This window comes from Narcine bancroftii, chromosome 8 (assembly GCF_036971445.1).
Source record: "Narcine bancroftii isolate sNarBan1 chromosome 8, sNarBan1.hap1, whole genome shotgun sequence".
Classification (NCBI taxonomy): domain Eukaryota; kingdom Metazoa; phylum Chordata; class Chondrichthyes; order Torpediniformes; family Narcinidae; genus Narcine; species Narcine bancroftii.
This window is the reverse complement of record NC_091476.1, coordinates 135,700,470-135,722,131: the sequence shown is the minus strand read 5'-3', so window position 1 is coordinate 135,722,131 and position 21,662 is coordinate 135,700,470.

The window sequence follows — 21,662 nt, the reverse complement described above, 5'->3', positions numbered from 1 at the left end:
AATACACCACATCCACTGGCTCTCTCAAGTCCACCCTCTTTGTCACATCCTTGAAAAATTCCAGAAGGTTAGTCAAGCATGACTTACCCTTAAGGAATCCATGCTGACTAGCCCTTATACTATTATTTCTGCCTAAGTGTTCTGCTATTATTCCTTTTATGATAGACTCCAATATCTTCCCCACCACCGACGTCAGGCTGACTGGTCTATAATTTCCCGTTTTCTCCCTCCCTCCCTTCTTAAAAATCGGCACCACATCAGCCACTCTTCAATCCTCAGGGACCTCCCCCGAATCTATGGAACTTTGGAAAATGTCGACCAGTGCTTCCACAATTTCCATAGCAACTTCTTTAAGCACCCTGGGATGCAGCCCATCAGGCCCTGGGGATTTATCAGCCCTCAGTCCCAACAATTTACTCACAACCTCCTGTTTCTGGATCCGGATATCCATTAGATCCCCTACCTCCCCAGTAAAGTTCCCCACGTCTCTTGGTACCGCATGACCACTACCCCCTAACTGACTATAACATATATCCTCCTTGGTGAAGACAGTTGCAAAGTATTTGTTAAATTCCTCAGCCATCTCCTTGTTTCCGGTAATAATTTCACCCTTTTCCATTCTTAATGGACCAATTTTAGACCGAACCAATTTCTTCCTCTTCACATATTTAAAAAAGCTTTTGCTATCCTCCATTATATTATTTGCTAATTTCCTCTCGTACTTGTGTGGGTGGGAACTCATCTTTCCATTTTAACAGAATTGCTCTTCTTGCCAATAATGTTGAGAAGGCTAGAACCTGTCTTTGATTAGAAGATAAAATAATATTTATATCTTTAGAAAAATCAAAAAGTGCAATTACCAGACATGGATCTAAAGTGATTTAGAATTAAGTAATATTGCTACTGTACCATATTTTATCATTTGTAAATCTGCAAAGGTTTCATTGCAATTGATTTACTGCTTTTTGTTTGTTTTCCTGATAAAACAATAAAAATAATTTTAGAAGAAAGTTTTGCAGTTATAATGAGATAAAAATTGTCAGCAAGTTGGATGGATTTCACATCGCAAATTGCTGGAACACTGATTTCCTTATTTCTAAATTCTAAAAATTTCAAAACAAAATCTGATCTTTTAGGATTTAATAACCTTCAATAAAGAAAATGAAGAATTTACACTGATGCTTCATGCTAGGATTCTGGGAGGAGGTTGATATTATCTATATACTATATAAGAATAGTGCATGGAAAATAAGTGATCCAGTGTGACAACAGAGATAACTGTGGATATTGAAAACCACTGCAAAAGTACAATCAAATTAAATCCTAAATAGGGTTGAAAAAGTTCCAAAAATGTCAGTCCAGTATTTTTGCAAATTAGGACAAGTCCAAAACATATATAACAAAGCGGCCTTGAATATTTTACATTTGTCACAAAGTGAACTAATATCAGAAATTCGAGCAAGTTAGACTTTGGAGAAATGGACACGATGCACCACTTTGAATTGAGTAAGACAATGATGAATCATAAATCAGACCCACATTTGAAGTCCTTCTTCTTCTGAGAAAGAGATATTCAGATCATTCTCCCATTCAGTTCTAATTCCACTTAAAGAAATTGCTTTCATATTCAAAAGTTTATGATATAAAGCAGATATCAGGCCTTTATGAGTACATTGTAATTTGAATAGTTTATCGATATAATTTGGGTCAGGAAGAGTAGGAAATGTGAAAAGCTTAGAGCGAACAAAATGTCGAATTTGATAGTATCTGAAATAATGTCTATTTGATAGGTTAAGCATCTTCCCCAATATAAAATGTTGTATAAAAAGATCTTTATAACTATTAAAACCTAAAAAATGCCTTTCATAAAAATTAGCATCTAAAATAGCTGGTTGAAATAAATAATTAGATATTATAGGTCTTGTTACTATAAATCCTGTAACTCCAAAAAATTTTCTGAATTGATTCCAGTTCTTCAATCTATGTGGCATTAAGTTTTTTGTCAATTTTTGAATAGAAATAGGTAAAGATGATCCCAAAACTGCCCATGAGGAGGTACTTCTGAGGGACTTCAACTCCATCTCAATCCAATTATGATATTCATTTGCCTTTTCACAATGCAACAAAATTAACATATTTCTTATGTTTATGGCCCAGAAGTAAAAATGGAAATTAGATCGAGCTAATCCCCCATTAATTCTAGCATTCTGAAGATATCTTTTATTCAATCAGGTTCCTTGTTTTGTCATAAAGATAATAATTGATTCAAAATTGTCAAAAAAGGACTTTGGAATAAATATTGGCAGTGATTGAAAGAGGTATAGTTATAAAAATTTTCATACAACATTCATTTTAACCAGATTAATATGACCAATCATTGTCAATGAGAGTGGTGACCATTCCTGTAAGAATTGATTTGGTTTGGTGGACTAAAAATGCAAAGTTTTCTTTAAAAATATTTTTTTAATTCTTAGTTATGATGATGCCTAAGTATTTAAATTGTTCATTCACTATTTTGAATGCATATTTAGAATAAAGTTCTGGTGCACCCTTCAATGGTAGTAATTCAGTCTTATGAAGATTGATCATATAACCAGCAAATCTACGAAAACGAGAAAGTAATGACGATATATTCATTATGGATAACTTGGGGTTGAGAATGGTGAAATCGAATAATAACAGATCTGGGTGTCCCTGAAGTATCTTTGGTTGAGAGGGAATGGTGGGCTCTTTCAAGCACAGAGTCTTTTCCAATTGCTTCTTCACCAAAAAAGTCTTTAAGTAACTTGTGAAACATTTTAGTGGCAGTTTGTCCTGCTCAATCCCTTCTTTCAAACCTAAAATGTGGGTGTTATTCTGGTGACTCTGACTTTCCAGATTAATTACACATTGTTTTAGCTTGTTATTATCAGTAGTGAACGTCTCATTTTGTTGTTCAAGCTTATCCAGCTGTTCATTTAAAACAGGCTAATGTAGCTCCAAAGAAGTTAAACATTGTTTATAATGAGGTATTGATTCCAGAACCGGGTCTAACTACTTCCTTATCTCTTTGGCACACATTTTTAAAGCATTATTTATATCTGCAGACTGTTTTGAAATCATTTTAGAAGCCACACTCAGCGTCAAAGCAGTGTCTTGTTCAAGCTACCATTCTTCCTGCATCAGCTCTGTTTCTTCCCTCCCTGCCATTGCTTTGAGCCGAGGAATTTTTGGTATTTTAGGAGTTTTAACTCCCTTCTTTGACATGAGAGATTTTCTAGTATCTGTATCCATCATAAAGATAAGCTGCAGAAAGTTTTGGTTAATTAAGAAAGATTGTGAAGCTGGGAAATATTTGAAAAATATACGGAGCTCACAACCACATGTCCTCACAGCATCTGGTCACCAGCGAAGTCTACACCTGCAAAACTAGGATAATTAAAATATAATGGAAAGAAATTAAGATTGAGAAAAAAGTATTTCATGATAAAAGCAGACTATATTATCATTAACAAATTACTTCTTTTTTTTAAATTTTTTTATTTTTCACACCATAAATCACATTAGCCATGATATACACTATTTCTTTTTCACACATATACAGTGACTTTTTCAGCCCCCCCCCTTTCCTCCCAAACCACCCCCCCACCCCCCCCCTCATCCATTTTAGGTATACAATCTAGGTTGCATTAAGCCAGTCAGACAATGTTGTCATTCAACAAAATTACACCAGAAATTCTACTGAGTCCATTCTTTTCTTTCCTTCTCCTTCCATCAACTTAGGTAATGTTTGTCCCCGGTAGGTTTTCGCTATTGTATTTAATGTAAGGCTCCTATACTTGTTCGAATATTTCAATATTATTTCTTAACCAATATGTTATTTTTTCTAATGGAATACATTTATTCATTTAAATTTGGTAGTTTCTTCCTTTTAATTTGGTTATGTATTCCATTAATATTTAAAGACATATAGTTCAGCGTAGCCCTTTTATATTTTGTTTATCTTCTCTTTCCGTTTTTCCATCATTACCTTTCCTCCTTTTCCATTTCTGTTTTCTTATTTTCAACTCTTTATAAGACAACATTCCTACAACATCTAACATTTTCTTTATTCTCCTATTTCTATCTTATTTATCCCCCATCTCCCCTTCACCTCCTGAGTTGTCCTTTATCCCTTGTCGGACAACCACATCTCCCCTCTCCATTTGGATTTGCGAATCCACTCGCAAGCGTCAACTGATTTTGCAGTGACCGCTATTTCCCCCCACCCCGCCTCCCCCAGAAAAGATTTCACTTTTCATATGTCACAAAGGTCACTCTTTTAATTCCCTCCTTATTCTCTCTATTCCATTACCTTCCCTTATTAATTCTTGTCTATACTATCTATATTTTCCTCTAAGTACAGATACATTCATGTATGCTCATTGTCTCTATTCACTCTTATACCTCTTTACCCGCATACATATCAATCGTGATCATTTTTACTCTCATTACCCGTCTTCATCCCTCAGTCTATTTTTGTCTTTACCCACATACATATCAATCGTGATCATTTTAACTCTCATTACCCGTCTTCCTCCCTCAGTCTATTTTTGTAATTGTTCTGCAAATTTTCGTGCTTCTTCTGGATCCGAGAATAGTCTGTTTTGTTGTCCTGGAATAAATATTTTCAATACCGCTGGATGCTTTAGTATAAATTTATACCCTTTCTTCCATAAAATCGCCTTTGCTGTATTGAACTCTTTTCTCTTCTTTAGGAGTTCAAACCTTATATCTGGATAAATGAAGATTTTTTGCCCTTTATACTCCAGTGGTTTGTTGCCCTCTCTTACTTTTTCCATTGTCTTCTCCAGTACCTTTTCTCTTGTAGTATATCTTAGGAATTTTACTACAATAGATCTTGGTTTTTGTTGTGGTTGTGGTTTAGAGGCCAATACTCTATGTGCCCTTTCTATTTCCATTTCATGCTGTAGTTCTGGACATCCTAGGGTCTTAGGGATCCACTCTTTTATAAACTCCCTCATATTCTTGCCTTCTTCATCTTCCTTAAGGCCCACTATCTTTATGTTATTTCTTCTGTTATGGTTTTCCATTGTATCTATTTTTTGAGCTAGTAGTTCTTGTGTCTCTTTAGTTTTTTTATTAGATTTCTCCAATTTCTTTTTTAAGTCTTCTACCTCCATTTCTGCTGCTACTGCCCGCTCTTCCATCTTGTCCATTTTTTTTCCCATTTCTGTTAAGGTCATCTCCATTTTATTTATTTTCTCTTCTGTGTTGTTTATTCTTTTTCTTAAATCCTTAAATTCCTGTGTTTGCCATTCTTTAAATGACTCCATGTAACCTTTAATAAGAGCAAGTATATCCTTTACCTTGCCTATCTTTTCTTCTTCTATTTCACCATACTCTTCCTCTTCTTCTTCCTCTGGGTTGACCATCTGTTGTTTCTTTGTTGCCCTTTCCTCCTCTTCTTTCTTGTTTCTATTGTCTTCTGTGGTCTCTTCTTGCTGCAGGTGTTCTGCAGCTGTCGTTGCCGGCTGTGGAGATCGACTCCCCAGCTGGTCCCCCCTCCCGTCGGTGTGTTTTTTTTCATTCGCATCGCGCATGCGCGATACTTCGCGCATGCGCGGTTGCGCACTTTTACTCGGCTCAGCGAGCCATTTTTGTAGTCCATTATTTACCGACCTGAGGGAGCGGGTTTCTCTCTCCGCAGCGGGCCTCTTCGGACAGGTAAGGCCTTCACCTTTTTCCTCCTTTGTCTTCTCTTCCTCTCTTCTTGCCGTTGCTTTCGATTTTTCTTTTTTTGTCGCCATCTTCTTTCCACCTTTATACTCACTTTTCTGTAACTTTTATTTCTGTGCCTTTGTGTTTTCTCTTGTTTTTCCTGACTTTTCTGGAGAGGGCTGGAGTTCACCGTCCGGCCACTACTCCATCACGTGACTCCCCAACAAACTACTTCTTTATGTAATGTGAATTTCAAAATTAATACAGCATCAAATGTAGATTAAAGTAGAGAAAACGAACGATAGAAGTAAAATGTTTTTATTTGTAAGCTTCCCACATAGTGGTTAGAAGTCTGCAAAACACTGCTTTCTATATTTGCCACTAATTAAATGTCAAAATTCTGGAAGTACATATCAAACTGAGCTGTTTAATGAGGAGATGGCAAATGTTAGGGTGTTCTGTGGAAATATCTACAAACCTGGAGTCATATGTGCAGTATATTTGGGTGGGGAAAGTCAACAGGGGCAAAATAAGGTTCATTCATAAGTCTGAAAACAGCAGGAAAGATAATTTTCTTGAATCTGATGGTTCATGAACTGAGGTGAAAGTTTTTACACAGAAGGTAGCAATTGTATGGAATAAGCTAGCAGAGGTAGAAATGATTGCAAGGCTTGAAAAGACATTTAGACATCCTTGGATAGAGAAGGAATAGAGAGGCATGCAGGTAAATCGGACTAGCATAGGTAGGCATTAAGTTCAACATGGACTAGATGGGCTGATGAGCCTGTTTCAGTTCAGTGCAGTGTAGGGAAGCAACAGACATTTGATAATAAAAAGTGTACATGTTAGATGTGCATAACATTGCTGCAATGGAACACATTGCATATCCATGGGAAACAGAGGACTCAAAGGGAGTTGGACATGGCAGTACTATCAATGTTCTACCCTCAGTAGCATGGTACCGTTGAATCAAGCATTCCCTGGGCCATGTTACTCTGCCTCAAGCCTGAGAACTCTATTGTTTAAAGACAAAATATGGGAGCACAGCATGGAGCAGACCCAAGCAATTCTGAGCTGTGTGAAGAAGCAAATATTGATTTATTGGAAGAGAGTTTGGCAAGCACTTGTGCTCAAACATGCTTTTATTGACCACAACGGGATTAACTGAAGTTTAGATTAGATTTCTTATGTTGAATATAAATAAATTGACTGTTAAGGCACAGTTTTCAATCTCATATGTCGAATAAAATGTCCCCAAATTATAAAAAGACATAGATGGGGAGAAAGCTCTGTGTTTCTACTGTGCATGAGCAAGAAAGTGAGAGACTGGGCAGTATGCCATGCTGTGGTCAGTGTCTGAATGAAACTGAATTACTCACTGGTTTGTGTTTCTGGTTCTGGTTATTCTCATTCCTTGATGGATTGCGTGCCTCCAGAATATCAGAAAATTGCTCAAATTTGAAAGAGTATTAATGTGGGTAGTTAATCTGCTTGAGGGTTGCTCAAGTTTATTTGTCGCAAAATACCTAGTACACTGAGAAGAGTTCTTCTGCGAATGGACCAACAGGTAATCTCGAGCATTACATGTAGCCACAGTGAAGAGCACAATTTACAGAGGATCAGATTACAATTAAAAAGCTCAACTACCCCTAAGATAGGACAAGGTGAGATCACTCCTGTGGGGGTCATTCAGGAATCTGGAAGCTGTGGGGAAGAAACAGTCTTGAAGTCTGTTGGTGTGTGCTTTCACATTCTTAGGTCTCTCCCCAAAGAGAGGAGGGAAAGGAGAGTGTGCCTTTTCTAGGAAATAGAGATGGAGTCCATGGAGGGGAGGGAGTTTACATGATGTTCTATAATTACTACCTTCTGTTGCTTCTTCTGATCTTGACCTGATCAACTCCTGTATTGCTCACAAATTGGAGAAACAGCACCTCATTTTCTATCCAGGCACCCTACAACCAGATGGTATTAACATTGACTTCCCCAGTTTCCGTTAGCTCCACCATCCCTTCCTTGTCTCCTTTCCTCCAGCTGACTCCCTCTCTCACATCCTTTTTTCCTCTGTCTCCTTTCACATAGCCAAAAATCGATACCCTTCCCCTTATCAATTTGCACCTTTCCTCTCCTGCCCTCTTATCATATCCAATTAATGCCTTTTGTTTGTTGGTCTGTATTCCTCCTCCTCTCATTCTTCCCTTTTCATCAGCTTTTTAATATAAGCCCTTTTCCTGTTTTTCACTCACACCTTGAAGAAGGCCCCAGACCTGAAACGTAGGTAATAAATCTTTATCTTCTATGGCCATTGTGAGATCAGCTGAGTTCTTCCAGCATCTCTGTGTTTTAACTCCTGACCATGCTGCACCAGCCTGATTCCCACCTCTAGTTCAAAATTCTTTCTACTGCAGTCTCAAGTATATTCAGTGACCCTGCCTTCACAGTATTCCAAATATTGACCACTATGTGGGGAAAGAAATTCCTTCTCAACTAAATAACTATGCTCCAGAGTACTGGATATCCTAAGGGGAGGACATGTGTTCTCGGCACTCACACTGAATCAGATTTGCTTCAATAAGATCATTCTCTTCCCGTAACTCCAATCACCGTGAGTCCAATCTGCTCACTGGTTCTCCATTTAATAAACTTTACTGACCCACACTTTGCAAAGACTTTTAGTGTGGCCCCAAGTTCACAAGAGAAATTTATCAGCACTGGCCCTCATCTAAGGTACTTTCCATAGCTCCAATTGGCAAATCATATTTTCCCCATTATGGAATGAGGACTCATCAAGATTTAAATTGGATTTGGCAGGCAGACGTGAGACTGTAGGATCTACTAATGTCAGGATTAGTTGCAGCACATTTCAGGTTGCCTCCTCACCACTGCTTTCATCAAATAAAGGCTGGAAACGTGCTTTTGATCTGTAGTGAGAGTGTTAATGTTGCAGCAATGGTGGTGGGGGGTGGGGAGAGGAGAACTACCTCCCTTCCACAGAGGAATAGTGTCACAACTTGTAGAGAAGGATCTTGGTTTATGGCGTAGTAAATTCTTACTCTGAACTTAAGCAAATAATGAATTGGCAGAGGAATTTGGTGAGGCAGGCAGTATTCATGAGTAAAAATGGCCAGTCAATGTTTCTGGATAAAACCCATTGTCGAGACTAAAGTGGGAAGGAAAGATATCAACTATGTAACAAGCTGGAAAAGGCTGGAGAGGGTCTAAGGTATTGGATAGATGTGGAGAGACAGGTGGAGAGAGAGACCATTGCGAGGTTGGATGGTTAGAGAGAGAGAGAGAGAGAGCGAGTGGGAGTGTAGTAGGTAGAGAATGAATGGAAAGAGTGGAGCCAGATAGATGTGCAGGTTACATCAAATAAGAAAAATTGATGGGTATGCCATTGGCTTTAAGACTGCCCATTGCTTGATCCAGATTCCAGAACCTGCAGTCGTTGTGTTTCTCCTATACTAAACACTCCACTTTAGTTAGTCAACCCCTTTTTTAAATAGGCTAGTGACAATCTGATGTGGGATAGCAGCATTTTAAATGGCACAACAACATTGGTTCACTGAATGGATGCATCATGTAACAGCCAAAAGCGGATCTCCCCTCTTCACCTCTGTAAATGATTCAGTTCCACCCCTGCGCCAGCTCACACTCATCCTATTTTTGGCCAACTTCCTGAGAGGGTGACATTTTAGCAGCTGCACAAGCCACTAATTGTAACCATTCATTCCTGATGCATGCTGAGATTGCTGTGATATCTTTTACATTTGGTGCTGAAAAATAATATTTAACAGTTTTACCATTTGTCAGCCCTGCAAATTGCATTATTCATGTTTCTTGCCCAGAGCTTGCTTGATTTAATTCTATATTCCCATCACAGATCTCTACTATAGGTCACTGTAGCAGTAATTATTCTCTCCTACTCACTTTAGACATTTTCGCTTTGTCTGTGACCAGCCTAATCCAGAACAGTGTAATAATTAACAAAGGATCATGACGGGATCTTGGCATCAATGCGTTTATTTCCCATCTCTAACTTACCTTAAACTGTGGTGATGAGTCATGTTCTTGAACTGTTCCTTCTGTTGAAGATATACCTAGAGTGCCATGGCAGTGGAAGTTCCAGGATTTAGATTGGCAGCCAGGTAAGACTGGAATCATACAGGGATTGCATGTCACTCAGAACAGAACAGACTTTCAGGTCAAATCTATACTTCCAGGATATTGATGGGAAGGGTTAAGTTGTCAGGGATCACCAGTTACTGAATGCAAGGTGGCCTATATTGCAAGACAAATTGAATACAGAAACAAGGATGTTTTGCTACACCTGTACATGGACTTTCTGAGATCAGATCTGGAGTTCAGTGAAGAGTTTTGATCACTATATCTGAGGAAGGATGTTCTAGACAATGAGAGAGTGCAATAAATATTTGCCGGACTAAATCCTGGCTTGGCACGTGGGAAGAGATTAGCTCAGTTAAGGTTATATTCATTGGAATATTGAAGAATAAGAGGGGGGCCTCATTTAAAATTCTAGCAGGATCTCAAGGAAACAGATGAACTGGCATGAGGTGGACTGGCAGTGTGTGAGCCCCTGATATTGGGACAATGTTTGACTGAGAGTGGCATCACAGAGTTCTGGTAAAACTGAAATCAATGGGGATCACTCCAATGGTTTGAGTCACATTGCGTAGGAAGGAAGTTGAGGGCCGATTATCACTGCCAAACCAGTGCCGTAGGTCCAGCCAGTTTTACTTGCAATAGGAATGGGAGATGGCCATCAGGGAAATCTGGAGTAGACTCAATAGGCTGAATGGCCTAATTCTGCTGCTATGTCTTATGATCTTCCGGTCTATTGCCTCAGAACCTTTTTCCCTCCTCTTTGCTATCATGTATAATTCCTTCAGGATGAAGAAATAAGGGTAACTCCTGCCTCACAGTATTTAGAAATCATGACAAGATCAGGAGTTACTGAATGAAACATTGCTCTCATTAAATTTATATGAATAAACTAAATAAATTTAAATGTAATTTTTTAAATATTTGGCCATTTCAGCCCACAAGTCTGTACCACCCAATTTACACCCAAAAAACCTACACCCCTGGTATATTTCGAACGATGGGAAGAAATTGGAGAAAACCCACACAGACACTGAGAGAACATACTGTCCTTACAGACAGTGCTGGATTCGAACCCTCGTCCCAATTGCTGGAGCTGTAAAAGTCTTGCGCTGACCACTGCGCCATCCATGCCACCCCTTAAACATGAGATGTAATTTTTCAATTCTCATTGCTTGGTGCAGAAGATGCAGCTCCGTGTTGAGAAAAATTATAATATGGACTCTTTTCTATATCTTCCTTCATGGTATAACATTAAAATATTGGCTGGTATGCTGGAGCTCACTGCTTGATTCCAAGGGTGCTAATAATATTCATTCAACCTTGTTTAATAGGAGGGTTCAGAGTAATTGGGTTTTTTTCTCATTTAGTTAGTCTTTTTTTTCTCGGGGCAATAAATACTTATGGATTTGATTGTGATTTCATGAACTATCAGTAATGTACAAATGATAATCAATATAAATGTATATTGTCTTTGGTTCCTTGGGAACCTATTATGTATATGTTTTCGATTAATCTCAATCAAAAGTATTTTCAAATAAAAATATTGGCAAACTTCTCCAGATATGTCGTATGAAGTATGCTGACTGGCTGCATCACAGCCTGGTAAGGGAGCACTAATACTTCTGAGCAGAAAGCCCTGCAGAAGATAGTAGACACAGCCCAGGTAAAACTCTCCCCACCAGCGAGAAATTCTACATGGAACACTGCCACCAGAGAGCAGCAGCAAGCGTTAAGGATCTGCTCTCTGTTCTCGCTGCTGCCATCAGGAAAGAGGTGTAGGTGCCACAAGTCTCATACCATCAGGTTCAGGAACAGCTGTTACCCCTCCACCATCGACTCCTCAACAACAAACTCAATCAGAGACTCATTTCGGGAATCTTGCTTTACACATTATTTATTACTGAATATATATTTTTTCTTTATTACACAATCAGTTTGTTTACATTTCTTCCTTTGCTTACATTTCTCTTTTGTATACATATCTTTTTCACGAGTCCAATTTTTTGCATTACTGATAAATGGAAATTCTGCCTGACCCACAGAAAAAAGAATCTCAGTGTTGTATATGATTTCATACATGTACTCTAGCAATAAATCTGAACTTTGACTTCATCTTGTTGGTCCATGTTTGGGCAATCAACAAGATGAAGTTAGTTCCAGGTTAACACCAAACAGGCTATTGGTCTGCTAGTTATTATTGAGTGAATGCTGTTTAATAGCAACATAACCTCTGGGCAGACCTTAAACCCCATGTATGTTGTTTACTAGGCTTTGTATTCACAGGCAGTAAATGCCTCTGCAGGAGGGAATGCATCTTTACCTAAGAATCAGAATCAGAATTTATTGTGATGAACATGTCACAAAATTTGTTGTTTTGTGGCAGCATTACAGTACAAATATTGCTATAAATTATATTTCAATTATATTGGTGGTGGGAGTTAATGTGGATAGAAGCTGCTTTCTTAAGACACCAATTCTTATAGGTATCCTCAAAGGAGTGAAGACTGGTGCCCCTGATGTCACGACAATGGCCGTGTTAACAACTCTGTGGAGATTTTTCCTGCCCTGTGCATTGGCACCTCCATACCAGACAGTGATGTAATCTGACAGAATTCTCTCCATCGTGCATCTGTAGAAATTTCTGAGTCTTTGTTGACATACCAAATTTCCTCAAACTCCTCGAAAAGTATAGTCACTGGCGAGCCTTCTTCACGATTGCATCAACATGGAGGTTCCAGGACAGATCCTGAAAGATGTTGACACCCAGGAAATTTGAATTTCATGATCCTCTCCATTGTTGAGCCCTCAATGAGGGCTGGTTCGTGTTCTCTTGATTTCCTCCTGAAGTCCACAATCAGCTCCTTGATTTTGCTAACATTGAGTGCAAGGTTGCTGTGACACCATCTCTCTCCTGTATGCTTTCTCATTGCCGTCTGTGATTCTGCCATTGGCAAATTTGAGGCATTTATAGACAGCGTTTGAATTGTGCCTAGGCACACATTCATGTGTGTAGAATGAGTAGAGCAGTGGGGTATGCACCCATCCTTGAGGTGCACCTGGGTTGATCATCAGTGAGGAGACTTTGTTTCTGATTCATACTGACTATGGTCTTCTTATGAGGGAGTCAAGGATCCAATAGCAGAGGGGAATGCAGAGACCCAGAGTTTGAAGTTTGTAGACCAGCACGGAGATAATGATGGTGTTGAAGGCTGAGCTGCAGTTCATGAAAAGTAATTGGATGTATGTGTTGCTGCTTTCTAGGTGACCCAGAGCTGAGTGGAGAGCCCGTGATATCGCATCTGCTGTGAAGTGACTGTGACAGTAGGCAAATTGCAGTGGGACCAGATTTTTACTTAAGTATATGTAGCTATGACCAACCTCGCAAAGCATTTCATCACAGTAGATGTGAATAAGAGTCGTTGAGGCAGCTCCCACTACTCTTCTTGGATACTGGAATGATTGAAGCAGATAGGAACCTCTGAATGCAGCAGTGGGAGAATGAAAATGTGGCTGCCGAGTAACACTGGTGTCAAACTTGCACTGTGCTCTCTTCCTGGAATTTCTACTTTTCCGAACTCAGATGCTCGTTGCCATTGGCAAAGGGCCAGAGCCAGAAGAGTAAACCTGCCCTTGTGGCTGTTCCTCCTCATGGACATTTACTGCAGTGTCAGTGGTTTCTGCATCTTGACCACAGGAAGTCACAATGTGTTCATGCCAATTTAGCCTTTTCACATCTGTGACCCACTCAACCAGCTTCATTTTCCCGCTGAATGTGTGGAACAGACAAACTCAGATTCAACCCCATTCTTGCTCCTCCAAGCTCAGCTTCTTTTATTCTCTCTGTCATCATTTTTTACAATCTACTGTATCGTTTTCAATATTTTAAAAATGTGAGATTACACTTCAGAATTTTTCACTTTTGTGCTTCAACGTTTCCCCTCACATCTACCTTCAAAATTCCTTAAACTTGAAACATTAGATGAAAGCTTGACTTGTTATGAAAATATGATATCATTACTCACTGTCCATGAGGTCTTAACTTCAAAAGCAGTTTTTATTGGAAAATCTACAAGGAAAATTGTTTTCCACCATCTCATCTTACACCATCAGAAGGCACCTAGTTGCTCTCGATAGTGTAACGTTTGTCCTGTTCTGCTATTCAAGAGTCATTATCTTTGGCATTTTCCTTGAGGTCTGAACTCTGGCCTCTTAAAGACAGTGGGAGTGATTTCAAGATGTGCTGTTGGAAAAGCCACCAATGGTAAGAGTGTTTCTGGTAATCAAATACATAAACATTTCACCCAGCTAACCTGGGATCTCTTTGATCCAAAACCACGTCTCTTAGTCTTCTAAATTTTACATTCCAATCTTTCCACGAAGGTGATGGAAAACAAATTAAGTATTCTCAAAATGGATCAATCTCAAATAGTTTGGTGAATAAATCTTCTAGAAGTTCACTATGCTGTTGAATACCTTAGCAAAGTTCTACAGATGTGTAGTAGAAAGTGTGCTGGCCATTCTGTATTCTGTATGACAAGTTGTTATAGGGGCACCAATGCATCTGGTTGGAAAGCCCAGAAAAGGTAGTGGACACAGCCCAGATGTGTCCCCACCATCAAGAAAATCTACAGGGAACGTTGCCATTGGAGAGCAGCAACAATCATCAAGGATCCACACCATCCAGAACATGCTCTGTCCTTGTTGCTGACATCAGAAAAGAGGTTTACAGAAGGTGTCATAAGATTTGTACCACCAGGTTCAGGAACAGTTGCTACCCCTCCACCATCAGATACCTGAACAAAAATTTCAATCAGAGACTTATTTAATGACCTTTACTTTCCACATTATTTATTACTGAATTTTTTTCTGTGTTTGCAAAGTCAGTTTGTTTACATTTCTCTTATCTTTTAAACTACCGATAAGTAGAAATTCTGCCTGCAGCAGGAAAAGAATCTTAGGATTGTATGTGATGTCATGTATGTTCTATGATAATAAATTTGTATTTGAACTTTAACTTCTTAGAATTAAATTGTTCACTTAATTCCAACTAAAATTTGCATGTACATACAAATCATTAGTATAAAGATTTAGAAAATATGCTGCTTCACAATTCAGTTTCAAAATAACCCTGGATGAAACTTAAAAATCCAGTTCCTGTTATTTCATTTCTTCATCTCCAAACTTGAAACCTGATTATCAAAGATAATTTGGTTTTATAAATTTCATTTCATTTGTAAAAATCTCAATTGTTTGAGTTTCCCATTTCAGTAAATGCTCTAGGAGTATTGTGCACAGTTTTGGTCAGCCAGCATTAATGTGGAAAGAGTGTGGAAAAGATTCATGAGAATGTTGCAGGGACTAGTGAGCTTGATTTATAAGAGGCTGGATAGGCTGAGATATTTCTCCTTGGAGTACAGCAGACTAAGGGGTGCCCTATTGAGGCATATAAAATCATGGGGAGTATAGTGAAGGTAAATTAGTCACAGTCTTTTTCCCATGGAAGGGGAGTCTAAAATTAAAGGATTTTAGATGAGGGGCAGATTTTAAAGGGACTCACGGGGCAACCTTTCCACAATCTGTGCAATGAGCTGCCAGAGGAAATGGTAGAGGCAGAAAGAATTGTGGTGATATGTAATTACAATACTAGGTCACCAGGGGTCATGCCGGTGACCTTGTGTATAAAGCAGTCCAGAGCTACAGTCTAGCCTTCCAGGTTGGTCTTGCAGAGAGACAAGACCTCTTAGTGTATGATGCACCAAAGAAGAGGTACAAGGTCTGCCTAAAGAAAGCTCTTGGTGCCTGCCACATTGACCACCGCCAGTGGGCTGATATCGCCTCAAACCGTGCATCTTGGCGCCTCACAGTTCGGCGGGCAGCAACCACCTTTGAAGAAGACCGCAGAGCCCACCTCACTGATAAAAGGCAAAGGAGGAAAAACCCAACACCCAACCCCAACCAACCAATTTTCCCCTGCAACCGCTGCAACCGTGTCTGCCTGTCCCACATCGGACTTGTCAGCCACAAACGAGCCTGCAGCTGACGTGGACATTACCCCTCCATAAATCTTCGTCCGTGAAGCCAAGCCAAAGAAAATTGTACTGACAACCACAACAGCAGTGCGAGTATAAGACAGCTTTAATAAACTAATATGTACACTAAGAGGTCTTGCCTCTCTGCAGGACAAACATGGAAGGCTAGACTGTAACTCTGGACTGCTTTATATACAAGGTCACTGGGATGACCCCTGGTGACCTAGTGGTGTAATTACATGTCACCACAAGAATTACCACATTTAAAAGGCATTTGGTCAGGCCTTTGGATAGGGAGGGAATAGATGCAGGCAAATAGGGATAACAGAGATAGCTTTCCTTTCTTGAAGCCTAACTTGCTGAGTTTTACTCCTCTGAGTCATGTTGAACAAAATAAAATTGGAGCAAGAGTTGGCTGGCAAGTCCTTTCAGCTCACCCCACCAATATAATCATGAATCAGAACCAGACTCAAAATCAGAAATTATTGTCATGAACAAGTAACAAAATTTGGTTTTGTGGCAACATCATCGTGTAGACATTCATATTATAACCATCTTACAATAATACATATATAAAGTGCATGAAAAGTAAGACAGTGTCTTTAGTTCATTGATTATTCAGGAATCTGATGGCAGCGGGGAAGAAGCAGCCCTTGTGCCGCTGGTTGCTCGTCTTTAGACTCCTGTACCTTTTTTGTGATGGAGGCAGAGGGCATTGCCTGGGTGGTGGTGTGAACTCTGGTGCCTGTGATGTTGCAGACCAAGTTAACCACCCTGTGGAGTTTATTCTTGTCCTGAGATTTATGCCTCCCTACCAGACAGTGATGCAACAAGCCCAAATGTTCTCCAAAGTACACCTATAGAGGTTTACAAGAGTCTTCGGTGACATATCGAATCTCCTCAGACATCTCATGAAGTATAGCCGCTAGCAAGCCTTCTTTGTGATTGCATCAACATGGAAGATCAGGACAGATCCACGGAGATGTTGAATCCAAGATTCTTAACCCTCTCCACTACTGAGCCATTGATGAGGACTGAAGTCCACAATCATCTCCGTAGTTTTGCTAATGTTGAGTGCAAAGTTTTTGGTGTGACACCACTCAAAGAGCTGATCTATCTGCCTCCTGTACACTTCCTCATTGCCATTTGTGAATCTCCCAATAACTGTGGTGTCATCAGCAAACTTGTAGATAGCATTGGAATTATGCCTGGCCATGGGTGCATAATGAGTAGAGCAGTGGCATAAGAACACATCCTTGGGGTGCATCTGTGTTGATGATCAGTGAGAAGGACACATTGTTTCCAATTCAAACTGACTGTGGTCTTATGATGAATAAGTCAAGGATCCAGTTGCAGAGGGGGGTAAAAGGCCTAGAGTTTGTTGCTTCTTGACCAGCACTGAAGGAATAATGGTATTGAAGGCTGAGGTGTAGTTGATGAAGAGCAGCCCTATGTATGATTTGCTGTTTTTGAGGTGATCCAGAACTGAGTGTAGAGATGGAGATATTAACCATATAACCATATAACCACTTACAGCACAGAACAGGCCAGTTCGGCCCTACTAGTCCATGCCATAACAAATCCCCACCCTCCTAGTCCCACTGACCAGCACCCGGTCCATACCCCTCCAGTCGTCTCCTATCCATGTAACTATCCAGTCTTTCCTTAAATGTAACCAATGATCCCGCCTCGACTACGTCTGTTGGAAGCTCATTCCACATCCCTACCACCCTTTGCGTAAAGAAATTTCCCCTCATGTTTCCCTTATAATTTTCCCCCTTCAATCTTAAACCACGCCCTCTAGTTTGAATTTCCCCCACTCTTAATTGAAAAAGCCTGTCCACGTTTACTCTGTCTATCCATTTTAAAATCTTAAACACCTCTATCAAGTCCCCTCTCAATCTTCTACGCTCCAGAGAAAAAAGCCCCAGTCTGCACAACCTTTCCCTGTAACTCTGCTGTGGAGAGTTCTTGATGATAGGAGAGTTGCTGTGGGTCCAGATCTTTGCTTAGGTATGTGTTAATTCTGGCCATGACCAGCTTCTCAAAACATTTCATTGCAGTAGGAGTGAATGCTACTGGGTGATTGTTATTAAGGCAGCTCACACTGGTCTTCTTCAGCACTGGGAATGATTGGTGCCCTTTTGAAGCTGGTGGGAACCTCTGACTGCAGGAATGAGAGGTTGAAAATGTCTGTAAACATTTCGGCCAGTTGGATGGCACAGTTTTTCAGTACCCTGTCAAGTACGCTGTCAGGGCCTGACACCTTGTGAATTATGTTCTGTCGTCGTCCTCAGAGACAGATATCACAGGGTTCTCAGCCAAATAGGCACTATTTGGTTCTTCTTCTCAAAGCGGGCATAAAAGGTGATCATCTCATAGGATAATGAACCATCATAACCATATATGATGTTTGCCCTCGCTTTGTAGTCTGTCATGGCCTGCACTCCCTGCCATAGCAGGCGTGTTTGTCTCTGTCTCTAGCTTCCTCTGGAACTACCACTTTGCTTCAGAGATGCCCTTCCACAGGTCATACCTGGTCTTCTTGTAGACATCTAGATCCCTGGCGTTAAATGCCCTTGTTGTCGCTCTCAGCAGGTTGAGAATCTGCTGATTCATCCAGGGCTTCTGGTTGGGGAATACCCAGTATGTGCACATGGACACACACACACATCCACACAAGTCTTGATGAAGTCAATGACACCTGTTGCATATTCATTCAAGTCCGTGGATGAGTTCTTCAATAAGCTCCAGTCCACTGATTCAGAGCAGTCCTACAGATGCTCTTCCGCCTCCCTCGACCATACTTCACTATGGTGCAGTGGTCCTCAGTCTGCTGGTATGCTGGGAGTAGAAGAACAGCCAGGTGATCAGACTTGCTGAATTGTGGTCAAAGAAAGGCTCACTAGGCATTCTTCATGGTGGTGTAGAAGTGGTTGAGTGCGTAGGCTCCCTTGGTCTCGCACATGACATGTTGATGGTAGTTTGCCAGAGACTTCTTCAGGTTTGATTGAAGTAATCAACATTGGTGTCAGCCTCTCCTCCAAGAATTCTAGAGATTCAGCTCCTTTGCAGAAAGATGTTTCTACATATCTCCATTTTAAATGAACAGCTGGTTATCTTGTAACAATGTCCCCTCCTTTGACATTTTAACATTCAGATTTCAGATTTATTGTCAGAGTACATATATGACATCACATATAACCCTGAGATTCCTCTTTCCTGTGTGTGCAGCAGAATTACCACTAATTGGTAGAGCTAAAATAAAGTGTACACACTGTAAACATGTAAACAAATAAAATAATTGTAAATAGCTAACAAATGTAAACAAACTGACTGTGCAATAAAGAGTGAACAAAGAAAATCAATCAATAAAGCGCACAAGTAAGAGTCCTTAAATGAATCTCTTAATGAATTTGACACTGAAGAGTCTGATAGTGGAGGAGTAGCTGCTGTTCCTGTACCTGGTGGTGTAGGTCTTGTGGCACCCATACCTCTTTCCTGATGGCAGCAGCAAAAACAGAGCATGTGCTGGGTGCTGAGGGTATTTGATGATTGCTGCTGCTCTTTGACGGCAGAGTTCCCTGCAGATATACTCAATAGAGGGGAGGGTTTAGCCTGTAATGTCCTGGGCTGTGTCCATTTCCTTTGGAGGGCTTTATGCTCAGGGGTATTGGGGTTCCCATACCAGACCATGATGCAGTCAGTCTGCACACTTTCCACCACACCTCTGTAGAAATTTGCGAGGGTTTCTGGTGTCATACCAAACCTCTGCAAACTCCTGAGGAAGTAGAGGCATTTACATGCTTTCTTTGCAATGCCATTAGCGTGTGGGGTCCATGAAAGATCCTCCAAGACTCCCAAGAACATAAATTTTCTCACCCTCTCCACCTCTGATCCCCCAATGATCACTGGATTGTAGACCTTTGGCTTTCCTTTCCTGAAGTCAACACTCAGCTCCTTAGTTTTGGTGACCTTGACTGCAAAGTTGTTGTTGGTGCAGCATTCAGCCAAGTTTTCAATCTCCATCTTGTTGGTAACCCCGAGTACCATTGTTATTTGTATTGAGGCTTATATTTATTTTTTACATTCTCCTAACTTTTTTCTGTTTCTTTTCTTTCTGTTCTGATATTTTAGGGGAGGATTGGTGGGTGGTGGATGGGAAGGGAGGGAGGGAGGGATGAGGGGGATTTTATACCACATACGTGCTTAATTTTTTCTTTAGTTTTATTTAAAATGTATATATGGATGTGGTTTTAAAATTCTAAATAAAATGTTCAAAAAAAAATCTCCATCCTGTATGCTGATTCATCCCCTTCCTTTATACAACCCACTACCATGGTATCGTTGGCAAATTTGTAGATGGTGTTATTGTCATACCGAGTCACAAGTTGTAGGGTGTAAAGTGAGTAGAGCAGGGGGCTAAGAGCACAGCCTGGTACTGATGGAGGTTGTGGAGGAGATATTCTTAGCAATCCTCACTGATTGTGGTGTGGTGGTGAGGAAATCCATGATCCAATTGCATGATGGGGTGTTAATTTCCGGGTCTTGGAGTTTGCTGATCAGTTTTGAGGGGATGATGGAGTTAAATGCCAAAGTGTAGATGTTAAAGAGCATCCTGATGTTTGTATCTTCCAAGGCTAGATGTAGAAAGATAGGAACGATGTGGCTGTGGAGACATTATTATTCAAGTATAGGTTAGCCAAGGTCACAGTCAGTGGAACAATGTCACTTCATGGCAGCAGAAATTGGGGGGAGCTTAAATCATGGAAGATGGGAAACTGATCAGAATCAGAATTAGAATCAAAATTTATTGTCATTAACATGTGTTACGAAATGTGTGGTTTTGTTGCAGGAATATAATAATAACTGTGCCTGCAGATAACAATGTACATGGACATCAGAACAGGGAAGTTGAACAAGAACATCAGTGTTACTCAGATGGAAGCAGTTATTGTCAATAATGGAAATTGATTAGCTTGAAGGAGCCAATCGGATTGTCTCAGGTGGACAGTGCTGAGGACACTGAGCCAGTGACATAGGTTGTCAAAGTGCTGGAAATGTGGCTGATGGAGAACAGTGAGCAGAAGAGGTGATAGTGTGGTGGACCTCAATTTGTCTTGCCTAGTCCCCGGTTTAATGATACCACATGTACACGAGTTCCACCAAATGTTTGACACGTCGGAGCACCTTCTCTCCACTCAATTAGTGCTTCAGCGAGGACACATTTCTATAACTTTTAGAGGTCGCTAAAAAAATCTATCACAGAATGATGAATGCTGAATAAAACTCAGCTAATTTATCTATAAAAACAAAACATTTCAATAATTGCCACTGTTCAAGAAAATGTCAATGTGAAATTGGTATGATTTTCAATTGCTGCCACAGTAGCAGGTTGTGCCTGGGTTGCCATAGAGATTAGAATCAAAAAAGCAAAGACCTGAATGACTTCCATTAAGAGTCTTGTATAGGACAGCATGTAATTATGATTGATTTTTGACCTCCAGGGACTTGACTGTTCTGAAATGAGCGCCATCACTTGTCTCGCAGTGCAAGGCTCTGCCAGCATTTCCAATGATATTTTTCAGCATTTTAGTGTGATTCTGAGATGAGATGATGAGAGTTTATTGTCATACACATAGGTACAATGAGCAGATGTACTGAAATTCTCACTTCCTGCAGCCAAACCGATAGCTCAAATTTGATAGGATACATTGAATTCCCACAAATGCTAAGATAGAAAAAGAGACAATGAGTATTAAAGGATGGATAAATAGATATTCAGTTGCTGTTAGTGAGAGAAAATAAAAC